General features: G+C 43.0%; 1 protein-coding gene across 7 annotated transcripts in view; it reads left to right on the top strand.

Annotated features, from left to right (window-relative positions):
* Nucleotides 1-12,861, top strand: part of RAI2 (retinoic acid induced 2) — a 61,899-nt gene that overhangs the window by 30,901 nt on the left and 18,137 nt on the right. Inside the window, exon 1 of one of the 7 annotated variants that reach the window (XM_055268796.2) lies at nucleotides 3,381-3,513. The exons of 5 other annotated variants lie outside the window; for them this stretch is intronic. The gene's annotated coding sequence lies outside the window, so the exon portion shown is untranslated. Of the gene's footprint in view, nucleotides 1-3,380; nucleotides 3,514-7,802; nucleotides 7,828-12,861 lie in introns of those variants that run through there. One more of the 7 variants, XM_063635009.1, reaches the window with a different exon arrangement.

The raw sequence follows: 12,861 nt of genomic DNA, 5'->3' as shown, positions 1-12,861 counted from the left end.
ACTCTGATCTTCCCTGCAAAGTCCAGTAGCTAAAAATAAAGTTCCTTTTACTTTGTTGATTATGTAATAGAACAGGTTCTCAGATGTGAATGCTATGGAATGCTGCAGTTGTTCAGAGAATACTTGTTTGGGTTTTCCTAAATGGAGGTGCAAGCGTTCTCTCAAATAATTGAATTCATTCGGTTAGCTGTTGAGGACCTACTGCGTGCAAGCCACTTTGCTAGACACTAATGTGGACGATTTTGTGATGTTGATGAGCTGTAACCAGAGGCAGTACTTGCCTTTCCTTTGGTCTAACCTCAGTTTTCATCCTATTGCACCATATAACTCATTCTAAAGAAAAAATGGTGTGCGAGGGAAGTGGAGAGGGAGTTATTTTGCAAAAGGAAAGGATAGAGTTGGGCAAGGGCAGTGTTTGTTTGAAAAGGGGAAGGTTCTCTCTGGGTACTGGGTGCTGTTTGTGTTCTGGGAAGCCATGAAATATCAGTGACCTGGATAACTATGTTTAAACCATGTTCTTATTAAAACCAGCAGTCCTGGCTTACCCAGACAAAGAAATTCTGAAACAATTTTGGAAATACATTCACAAGAGTGGAATTCATAAATGGAACTGTACAGCCATCAGCTGCACTGTTTAGACATAAAGTTGGATGAGCAAAGGGGGAATTTTACAAGTATGGATTCAAAGCTTTTAAATGAACTTGCCTAATTGGTAGTAGTGATGTAGAGCATCTTGCTGGAAGGAAAACAAATCTCATATCTAAAAATGTTCTCTTAGATATAAAAGCAAATGCAGCCTCAAACAATGCTTGCGAAACATCTTGGTTAAGGATTTTGGAAGAGATTTAAGGATCATGGGTTGTTGCCTGGCACTTGGTGAACTGCTCCACACAATTTAGAAACCCTGTCAAGAGGTTCCTAAATCCAGCTGACCTTAGAATCACCTGGTGAGAGTTTAGGACTTGTACATTTCTGGACCCCATTAGATGCATGAGGTTGGGCTCTTGGGAGTCAGATGGAGAATCTGTGAGCTCAGAGGGATCCCCAGGTGATTTCAATCATTAGCCCTGTTTTGAGACCTGCTAGCCTAATCCATTTCTCTGGACAGCATCCTATCCACACCATTACAGACCTTTTTATTATTATTATCATTATCATTATTATTATACTTTAAGTTTTAGGGTACATGTGCACAATGTGCAGGTTTGTTACATATGTATCCATGTGCCATGTTGTTTTGCTGCACCCATTAACTCGTCATTTAGCATTGGGTATATCTCCTAATGCTCTCCCTCCCCCCTCCCCCCACCCCACAACAGTCCCCAGAGTGTGATGTTCCCCTTCCTGTGTCCATGTGTTCTCATTGTTCAATTCCCACCTATGAGTGAGAACATGCGGTGTTTGGTTTTTTTGTCTCTGCGATAGTTTACTGAGAATGATGGTTTCCAGTTTCATCCATGTCCCTACAAAGGACATGAACTCATCATTTTTTATGGCTGCATAGTATTCCATGGTGCATATGTGCCACATTTTCTTAATCCAGTCTATCATTGTTGGACATTTGGTTTGGTTCCAAGTCTTTGCTATTGTGAATAGTGCTGCAAGAAACATACGTGTGCAAGTGTCTTTATAGCAGCATGATTTATAGTCCTTTGGGTATATACCCAGTAATGGGATGGCTGGGTCAAATGGTATTTCTAGTTCTAGATCCCTGAGGAATCGCCACACTGACTTCCACAATGGTTGAACTAGTTTACAGTCCTACCAACAGTGTAAAAGTGTTCCTATTTCTCCACCTCCTCTCCAGCACCTGTTGTTTCCTCACTTTTTAATGATGGCCATTCTAACTGGTGTGAGATGGTATCTCATTGTGGTTTTGATTTGCATTTCTCTGATGGCCAGTGATGATGAGCATTGTTTCATGTGTTTTTTGGCTGCATAAATGTCTTCTTTTGAGAAGTGTCTGTTCATATCCTTCGCCCACTTTTTGATGGGGTTGTTTGTTTTTTTCTTGTAAATTTGTTTGAGTTCATTGTAGATTCTGGATATTAGCCCTTTGTCAGATGAGTAGGTTGCGAAAATTTTCTCCCATTCTGTAGTTTGCCTGTTCACTCTGATGGTAGTTTCTTTTGCTGTGCAGAAGCTCTTTAGTTTAATTAGATCCCATTTGTCAATTTTGGCTTTTGTTGCCATTGCTTTTGGTGTTTTAGACATGAAGTCCTTGCCCATGCCTATTCCCTGAATGGTATTGCCTAGGTTTTCTTCTAGGGTTTTTATGATTTTAGGTCTAACATTTAAGTCTTTAATCCATCTTGAATTAATTTTTGTATAAGGTGTAAGGAAGGGATCCAGTTTCAGCTTTCTACATATGGCTAGCCAGTTTTCCCGGCACCATTTATTAAATAGGGAATCCTTTTCCCATTGCTTGTTTTTGTCAGGTTTGTCAAAGATCAGATAGTTGTAGATATGTGGCATTATTTCTGAGGGCTCTGTTCTGTTCCATTGATATATGTCTCTGTTTTGGTACTGGTACTAGGCTGTTTTGGTTACTGTAGCCTTGTAGTATAGTTTGAAGTCAGGTAGCGTGATGCCTCCAGCTTTGTTCTTTTGGCTTAGGATTGACTTGGCGATGCGGGCTCTTTTTTGGTTCCATATGAACTTTAAAGGAGTTTTTTCCAATTCTGTGAAGAAAGTCATTGGTAGCTTGATGGGGATGGCATTGAATCTATAAATTACCTTGGGCAGTATGGCCGTTTTCATGATATTGATTCTTCCTACCCATGAGCATGGAATGTTCTTCCATTTGTTTGTATCCTCTTTTATTTCATTGAGCAGTGGTTTGTAGTTCTCCTTGAAGAGGTCCTTCACATCCCTTGTAAGTTGGATTCCTAGGTATTTTATTCTCTTTGAAGCAATTGTGAATGGGAGTTCACTCATGATTTGGCTCTCTGTTTGTCTGGTATTGGTGTACAAGAATGCTTGTGATTTTTGCACATTGATTTTGTATCCTGAGACTTAGCTGAAGTTGCTTATCAGCTTAAGGAGATTTTGGGCTGAGACAATGGGGTTTTCTAGATATACAATCATGTCATCTGCAAACAGGGACAATTTGACTTCCTCTTTTCCTAATTGAATACCCTTTATTTCCTTCTCCTGCCTGATTGCCCTGGCCAGAACTTCCAACACTATGTTGAATAGGAGTGGTGAGAGAGGGTATCCCTGTCTTGTGCCAGTTTTCAAAGGGAATGCTTCCAGTTTTTGCCCATTCAGTATGATATTGGCTGTGGGTTTGTTATAGATAGCTCTTATTATTTTGAGTTACGTCCCATCAATACCTAATTTATTGAGAGTTGTTTTTTTTTCCATACAGATGGCCATGAAATCACATCTCAGCACATGCCTTTGACTCTGGATTGCACATGTATTCGTTAGCTGAAGCCCAATTTTAAAATCCAATCAACTCTATGATTCCTTGAAATGACTGCAAATCAAGTCACATCCAGTGCTCCTCAGGTTTATTTTTGTTCGTTATTATTCTACTGAGTGCTCAGGACATCCTACTGCTCCCGAGTTGGTGAGCTAGAGGCATAAATAGCTTTTGGATCCCTCGGGTTTCGAGATGGTTAAAAGGATAAATGGTGATAAGTGAATAAAAGGATGAACATTGGCAAGTGAACAAACAAAAATTTGATAAGGCTCTACTCTAAGCCACATGCAGTGTGAGGCCCTTGACGGCCTCCTCCACCAACCCTCCCAGTATCTTTATGGGGGTGTCTCAAACCTTGTTTTACACATGGGAAAAGCGGAGTGATAATCCCAGGCCACAGAGCTCAGGGACACAGCCAGCAATCAAGCCTGGGCCTTCTGGGTTTACCGTACCACGTAGTTCCCCCACTCTCTTCCATCCTAAATCTGATCCTGAGTTTTCTTCATTTTATCATCCATAAAGAGCATTCTAAATTCTCTTGTGCTCTGCCCTGGGGTCCAGCTTGGGCTCATCAAGGTCCACTTACTTCTCCAGAGATCCCCATAATCTATTTGGAGGAGTAGCATAGTTCTACTCTGATTTGGCATGTTTTAGAGGAATCAACGGTAGGGCCGTTCATTTTTGAATTATACATAGGTTTCCCTTCATCTCTAGAATGTAATTAGGCAAAAGGGCTCGAGGAATACCAAATGCCAAGCCAAGAGCATTAAGAAGCTGCCAAAGGAAGCGGGTATTAACAACCTCTGTTATATGCCATGTGGGCCAGAGCTGTTCTTAGCTTCTCGGCAGGAGGGAGAGGCTGTGGTTCCAGGAATCAGGAGAGAGAGGGAGGCAAGCAGGAAGGTCTTTGCCTCTTCCTTGCAGATTTTGTAGTGGTGCAGCTGGCATTTCTCGGTGATTCACAGATGGGCCTGCCTTTGACGGCCTTGCCACCTTTCTTATTAATTTTCTGAAAGGTAGTCTCTGGACCAAGACCAGGGTGACCCACCCATAGCACTACTACCATTTGGGACCAGATTATTTTGTGCTGCGGGGGGGCTGTCCCATGGCTTGTAGGATGTTTAGCAGCATCCATGACCTCTACCCACTCAGTACCAGTAGAACCTCCCCACCTCCCACAAGTTAGGGACAACCAAAAATGTCCCTAGACATTGCCAAATGTCCTCTTGGCAACAGAGACAGAATTGTACCATGTTTAGAATTGCTGGCCTAGAACTATAGTAGAAACATGAAGGGAAGAAGAGATCTCCTGCAGGGGTAGGGATACTGGGTTGGAAATGGACCCCCAAGCTTCAACCTCTCCACCTTCCCTCAGCCTGCAGAGGTGGCACCAAAAAGTGGTATATGAAGCATATGAGACTTAACCCAGCGATCCCTTAAAGGGTAAATGCCCACTTGCCCCATTCACCCTTTTCCCATGCTGCCATCCCACCCACCTGTTCTTGGTACATCGTGCTAGTGCTGTGGCAGTAGACACTCTTGATAGCATGGGCTGGTGGTTAAGAGCATAGATTCTGGAGCCAAGGCTACAATAAGTTCATGTTCCAGCTCTGCAACTGAGTAGCAAGTTCCCTATTCTTTTCATGCCTCAGTTTCTGCATCTTTAAAGTAGTAATAATAACAGCATCTCTCTTTTAGGGGTGTTTGTGAGGCTTGAATATTTGTAAACATTTAGAAGAGTACCTGGCACTGTGTATAAAAGTGTATTGTAAATAAAACATAAATAATATGGATGAAGAAGTTCTGTTAAATACAGCCACTCAACAAATGTTTATTGGTTGTCGAACAAGGCCCCACCCTACCTTCCTGGAACTGAGTTTGGTTATGGGCCAACAGTAACTTGGGCGGGGTTCTGAGCCATGATTCTGTGTGGCCTGCAAGGGGATCACAGAGTTCACTCCCTCCCTCTCTGCACTAAGGGCTGCTGTAGAAGCAGAGCCCACTGCCCTGGCCATGCTCTCCTATATAGTCTCAAAGTCAAGTTCTCCATATCCCAGTGAGCAGGCCATCTGGCCTTAGCTCCCCAATGCAGTGCCTCTTACTCATCATAAGTCGAATGCTGCTTTACCCTGCATTAACTGAACATTCCATGTGACAATGACTCAACTCTCTATATCTTCAGCTGTAGCCAAAATAAATGGAATCTATGTATTAGTTTGTTTTCACATTGCTATAAAGAACTACTTGAGACTGGGTAATTTATAAAGGAAAGAGATTTAATTGACTCACAGTTCCACATGGCTGGGGAGGTCTCAGGAAACTTACAATCATGGTGGAAGGCAAGGGGGAAGCAAGGCACATCTTACATGGTGGCAGGAAAGAGAGAGCATGAGGGGGGAAGTGTCACACTTTTAAACCATCAGATCTTGTGAGAACTCACTCACTATCACGGGGGAAACCAGCCCCATGGCCCAAGCACTTCCCACCAGGTCCCTCCCTTGACATGTGGGGATTACAATTCTAAATGAGATTTGGGTGGGGACACAGAGCCAAACCATATCAATTCACTATTCAATATTTGGTAGCACCTCTGTAATGAATTTGAGGTATATCAGTCTTTGGACACACTAGTTGGGAACATTGTCCTCCCTCCTTCACTCTCTCGCTCCCTCCCTCCCTTCCTTCCTCCCTCCAAATAAATATTCATTGAGCATTATCTATGAACCAGGTATTATTCTGGGTGCTGGGTGAGGTCTCTGCTCCCAGAGAGCTAACATTCCAGGTTAAGTAGAAGAGACAGACTATAAACAGAAAACAAAGGAAAAAAAAGATAGCTTGCAAATGTGGTAGGTGCTGAAGGAAAGACACACTGAGATTGATATGAGAGAGGAAAACGCATGGAGGTGGTGACTGTTCCAAATGGTCATAGAACCTTCTCTATCTAAGAAGGCTGTTTTGATTTGAGACTTAGCTGAAAAGGAACCAGTTGTGAGAAGGGCATTCCAAGCTGAGGAAATGGCCAGTACAAAGGCCCTGAGGCAGTAAGGAGTTTGGTACCTTCTTGGAATGGGTTGAAGTGGGGCCAGATCAGATAGGGCTTTGTAGGGCTTGGCTTTTATTTTAAAGTACAATGAGATGCCTTGGAGAGTTTTATGCAGACAAATAAAACTATTTGATTTATGTTTTAAAAGAAGGAGGGAATAGTCAACTGTGTCAAACACTGCTGAGATGAGTAAGATGAGGGCCAAGAGAATCTCTCAGTGGATCTGGCTACATGGAGGTCAATGTGACCTCTGTGGAGAAGTAGAGAGCAGCTGTTCTCTTTGCCTTTTTGTTTTAGAACATATGGTTTCACCAAGGAATAGGCACTTGCATTTGAAGGGATCAATAATTCAAAAACATTTCTTAATACTGCTTTGGTCAGTTTTCAGGGAATTACTTGGTTTTATTCTTTCTTCAGTAAGACTTACTGTAATGGTCACAATGATGTTTGCAGTGGTGATGTCATCCTTGGTATCTAAGACATCACTACCTGCCCACCATCAACCCCCTTGATGATTTCCCAGTATGGGACAGTACCAGCCCAGCTACACATGCACAGCCCCTGGAACTCTGACATTCATGACCCATGTTCATTGCAGAATGGCTGGCTGAGGCCAAGGGCTGCCTGTGACTCAGGAGAACTATCTAGGCCCTTTATAAATGGGCCAGGCAGGGCACAGAGGGTTGACCTCAGCCTTCTCAGTGCCATGTTCTCATGGTTGTCCCCTATGTGGCTTTTCACTTCCAAAGTCCATCCAGCCCCTTAACCTTGCCTGAACCTTTAAGCCCAAGAATGGCAGAAAATCCCTCAGAATAAATCCTTAAAGAGGCATTTGACAGAGCATATAGAAACTTACACTTGGTAAAAAGTGACTGTAGAAAAAATCTGTTTAGCACAAGCTTAAATATTACTGTGCTTTTTATGTGGTCTCCTGCAGCATTTTGGAACTGGGACATTTTTCCTGAGTGATCGTTTCCTTTGATTTTTTCCCCCCACTGCTTTGATTTTGTAACACAAGAATAATATTTTTTCTGGACCAAATTTCTTATAAGTGGTCTTGCCCAGGGAATGATGATTCTATTTTCTCTTAAGTACCAAGAAGTACATACAAGCACATTTAATAGCTTCAGATGGGATGGTTTGACTTTCAAAGGCATATTTGCAAAATTCTGTTCCTGTTGATTCCAGCCCCTGATTCAAAGCCCCACCATTATAATGCTGTTGCAGACACCGTGGAGAAAGCCCTTCATCACCTGCATGGTAGATGCAGGCTGTTCTTCCTGTCTTGAGGAGCAAGCCCTGGGTCTTGATGAATGGATTCCCTCTAATGTGTAATGCCTTCAAGATGGACTCAAAGGTAAATCCATCCCATTTGCAGAAAGGGAAGGTTCCTAACTTCCCCAAGTTAATAACCATCTGCAGTGTTGGACAAGGCTTCAAATTGCTGACACCTTCGTTCATACCAGCTGGCAAGATTGGGTCACATCATTAACCACACAGGGGCACATTTTGCAGTTAACTCATCCTGGGGGGCTGCTCTGCTCAAAATCAGACATTGGACTTTGCCTTACTGTGATTTTTTTAAAGGCCTAACTGACTGGCTGGCAGGACTTTCCAATCAGCTTTCTCCTACCTAGAAGAGTCTCTTTCATGCTTAGGCCACTGAATTCTGGAGTCTGCACTGAGTTCTTAACTGAAAGTCTGTGCAAATCCCAAATCCTAATGAAAGAAAAAAGTATGGTCCTTGTCTGAGGGTGCCCCTCTCTTGCCTCCCTGTGGAAATGGGATTGCAAGAGCACCATTGCCCTAGAGTGTCTACTCTTCACTTCTATAGCCCTTGGATCTCCCTTTAATCAGCACTGCAGGCACTTGGGAGAAAATCCAGCCAGGGCCTGCATTTCCTTGAGGTGATTCCAAAAAGTAGATTTTCTAGGTCAGTGGATATGAATGATTTTAAATTGCCCTCCAGAAAGTTTTTAACCAATTTACTTTCTTATTTGCAGACATTTGCTATGCAGCTGTATTCGTTTGTTCGTTCATTCATTCATTCATTTATCTATTTATTCATCTATTCATTCAGTTATTGATTCAGCACCAAGACTGTATACCAGGCACTGTGGACCTGTAAACAAATATTAATTGATTCCTGCCCTGGGTGGGGCTTGGTGGGTTTTCTCTTTGTCTCTTTGAAGAGAATTGAGATTGTGTCTGGGCCTCCTGAAGACTGGCCAGGATAAGCTATCCATTTACGTAGTGGTGAAAGGGGATCCAGACTTGGGAGGAGGGTTGTTCCCCCCTGGCTGCACATCAGAACCACCTGGGGAGCTCTAAACAAATCCCGATGCCCAGGCCCGACCATGGATGATTTTGATTTCACTGGCCTTGGGTGTGGCCTGGTAATCTGGGTCGTTCAAACGAGATTTGGTGGGTTCAGGGTGGTATGGCTGTAGACTTATCTGGGTCTTTCAAAGCTACCTGATCAAAGTCTCTTGTGCAGCCAGAGTTGATTGTCCCTCTCCACCCTTTATCCTAGAGAGTCTAGCCTGATGAAAATCCTGCATCAGGTCCCCACCACCTCTGCTCTTGACCTTACACTTGTCACTTTAGACTTGATGATAGTTACTGTCCCACCACACATCTTGCCTACTGTGGGCCATGGGAGGCCAGCACCATGCCAGGCTTATGTTTGAATAGACTGACCATTGCCATGGAAAAGCTGCTGAGAAGAAAAATCATCCCTCTTTTCATCTTATTTATTGTTTATTTATAGTTTCAAATATAATCCTCGCCTTATTTATTTAGGATTCCACAGTGAAGGTCATTTGGCTCCCTATCTTTTGTTATAATAACAATAGCTAACCCCTACTGAGTATTTACCATGTGCCAGGAACTGTTTCAAGCATCTTGCACATGTGAACTCACCTACCCTTCTTAACAACCCTGTGGCATATACACTGTCATCACTCCCACTTTACAGATGAGGAAACTGAGGCATAGAGAGTCTAAAGGAGTTGCCAGTGTTCACACAGCCAGTCAGTGGCTGAGTTGGGCATCTACATCTCATTTCATTTAAGTGAGGACTCTTCTAAGTCGGAAGGACTTCTCTTGGATTTATTATGCCTTTGCATTGTATTTACTTTCTCAAAACAGAACTTCAGGGGACGAGTGAGTGTACACCTATGAGATCTATCAGCATCCCTATGCCCTCACAGTGGCAGAGTCGCTTAGGACAGAGAGCTTAGGAAGAGAATCATTCAACAGCTTGAGTCACTTTCATTGCATCCACTGGAGCAAGTTGTCTTGATCTCGTGGAGACATAACTTAAGTAACTAAAAGTAGACGGTTCTTACCTGTGCCAAGGGCAGGCAGAACCCTCTGCAGTTAGCACTCTCCCATCTGCATACTTTTAGAATTGTCCTCATAAGAAAAAAGAGAGACTGAGAAAAGCCTGGGCATGACTCAAAACAGCCTGAATTCATCTGTCTTTGAAAATACCTAGAACTTCTCCTCTGCTCATTCTTCTAGGAGAAATCAGAGGCTCTCGGAAGTCAGTAATTGTGATCTCTTGAGTCATAATTTCTGCAGTTGTATCAGAGCCTAATGTGGGGATGCAAGATGGAAACAGCACATGGGGCTGTTGCCATAGACGAGGCAGAGAGTGGAGGGGCCGAAATCTCCTCCTGGAAGGAAAGGATTAGCTGCCCAAAGAAGAAAACAGATTTGAGAAATCCATTTACCCTGAAGGTTTAATAGGGAATGCAGGTCAGACTTACTCAAATGTCTTTAGTCACGGATCTCTCTCCTGTTTTTATCTTGTACCCAGCTCAGAGTTTCAAAAGAGAGGGGGTAAGTGAACTTTTAAAACCCTGATGTTAATATTTACATCCACAATATTAGGAATAAGAATTCTTGTCATCTATTGAACTGAAGGAATTGTATTAAAATAAATGTAAAATTATTAATTGTATATTTCTCAGTTATTAAGACACACTCTTGCTTGTGCTTATATGATAACACCCAACTCAGATTTCTAAGAATGTCACTAGCATGTGTTTGGTTTTTCTCTTGAGAATTAATATTGCCTATGATAAGAAAATAATTTGGGAATATTCACATGGATTTTTGACATGGCCCTAAGGAATTAGCCATTAAATAATTTCAGAATCCTAATTAGTCTTCAAATAATCTTTTGCATGGTAAAGAACTTCTGCTTGGAAGAACACTATTTCAATATACTGTTTGTCACTTCATTACCTGAAAGCTGCTTGGAGGCATTGTGTGGAATGAAAATCATTTGAGGGCCCAGAGGGTCAACACAAAGGTGTACAGAGCCTTGAATTCTAACCATAACCCTGTCCCTACCTAGATGTGTGGCCTAGGCCAAGTCACCTTTTCTGAGCCTTTGTTTCCCCAGCTATACAATGAGTTGTACTAAATAGTCTTTGTAAAAATGGAAATTAGAAAGCCATATGTTATCTATCCCCTGCCTTTCCTTCCTACCACTCTGAAATTTGTTAGCTCCTCTCCTTCTCCCCTTCTCCCCTTCTCCCACCTCTCTGTCTCTCTCGCTGTCTCTCTCTCTCTTTCATACACACACACACACCTCCTTAGAGTGCTGGAATGTCATTATGCCATGATGCCATGGTGTCTCCTTTTCCTTTTTCAGATCTTTGCTCAACAAGAGGCCTTCCCTGATCACCCTCTCCAAAGCAGGCCCTTCCCCACACCCTGCTCCCCATCACTCTCAATCCACTTACTCTGATTGACTTTCTTCTTAGTGCCTAGCACCATCAGAAAGTATAAGAAGACAACATGGTGCTGGCACAGGGGTGGACAAAGGGACTGATGAAATAGACTGGAAAGTCCAGTGACAGACCTACATGTCGTTGAGTCGGGGGACGGTTCACACATTTATTTTATTATTTTAAATTGGATAATATTAAAAACAATTTTTAGAATAAAACCAAAAAAGTGGACCATGCATGGAACATTGTCATGATCCAAGGATAATGATTATGCAAATTCGGTATACTTCAGATCCAAAAATTAAAAAGAAAAAAAGAATGCTAATTTAAGGTTGGGCACAGTGGCTCACACCTATAGTCCCAGCTACTTGGGAGGCTAAGGTGGGAGGATTTCTTGAGCCTAGGAGTTGGAGGCTACAGTGAGCTATGATTGTCCCACTGCATTCTAGCCTGGGTGACAGAGTGAGACCCTGTCTCTAAATGTCTGTATTTTTTTTTTCTTTTTACAAAAGAGTGCTGATTTGGCTGGAGAGGATTCCTTCTTCAGCTGAGAGGTTGGCATAGACAATCTGGAAAGACCCTTGGAGCTCAAATATGATTCTGTGTTCAGCATTCACTAGGCTTCAGGCAGTTTCTACTTTGCCAGTAGTAGGTGCCATTTTCCCCATTTCGCAGGCAAGGAAACTGCAGCTCAGAGAGACCGAGTCACTTTCCCAAGGCCACACAGTTCTTAAGAGGTCAGAACCAGGATATGTGTGCAGGCTTGACTCACAAGCTCATTCCTGTGCCATAGATCACAAGCTTCCGCTAGCTATTTCAAGGTATATGGGTGTGACTTTGGCCAGCCTCTTACTAGGGAAATAGAATATTCCTCTCCAGCATGCAAAATAGGAGGCCTTTGCCTTTAAGGAAGTTCTGACTTTCCACTCCAGTCGGTGCTTTTATGGGTGCCGCATCCCAGAGACCCACAGAGGAGGTCTCAGTAGCAGCACTTTGAAGTCTCTCCCACAGGGCCCCCTCAGTTGAGCACAATTGTTGTCCAAAGACCAACACATTTTGGCTCTTGCTTGCCTTAATACTCCCTCTCCGTTCCCAAATACAAAAACATTGGCATTTCTTGGAAAGTGGTTTTGGCTCAAAGCCTGCTATCTATCCCACACTCTCAAGCCAGCTTCCTCAGGGCCCCTGTTGCTTTATTTCATTGAGTGTTTGTGTTTGGGGGCTGACATTGCTGCCTCCTTTGTAAGGGTCCTCCTGGCAGGTGCCCAGGGAAGTGTCCTCACCCGTTGGCTAACCAACAGTCTTCACTCCAGCTCCCCTCTCCACACTGGGCTCAGGAGTGGTGAAAACCCACAATGCACACATGCAGAACCACTGAGGGTTTTTCTCCTTTCTGTGGTTATTCAATAGTATTTTTAATGTCTCTTTTCTTGAATCAAGGGATAATTAACCTAAATTCGTAAGTGGTCAGATGGATACATTTTGACAATTGTACATACCTTTGTAACCACCTGAAAGAGGCTATAAAACAGTCTTGTCACCCCAGAAAGGCCCTTCAGGCTGCTTTCCAATTCATTCCCTCTCCTCCTTCCCTGGAGCAGCCACTTTCTGATTTCTAGCATTGTAAGTATTTTTGCCTGTTTTTC

This window comes from Symphalangus syndactylus, chromosome X (assembly GCF_028878055.3).
Source record: "Symphalangus syndactylus isolate Jambi chromosome X, NHGRI_mSymSyn1-v2.1_pri, whole genome shotgun sequence".
Taxonomy (NCBI): Eukaryota; Metazoa; Chordata; class Mammalia; order Primates; family Hylobatidae; genus Symphalangus; species Symphalangus syndactylus.
This window is presented reverse-complemented; position numbering and strand designations above follow the sequence as displayed.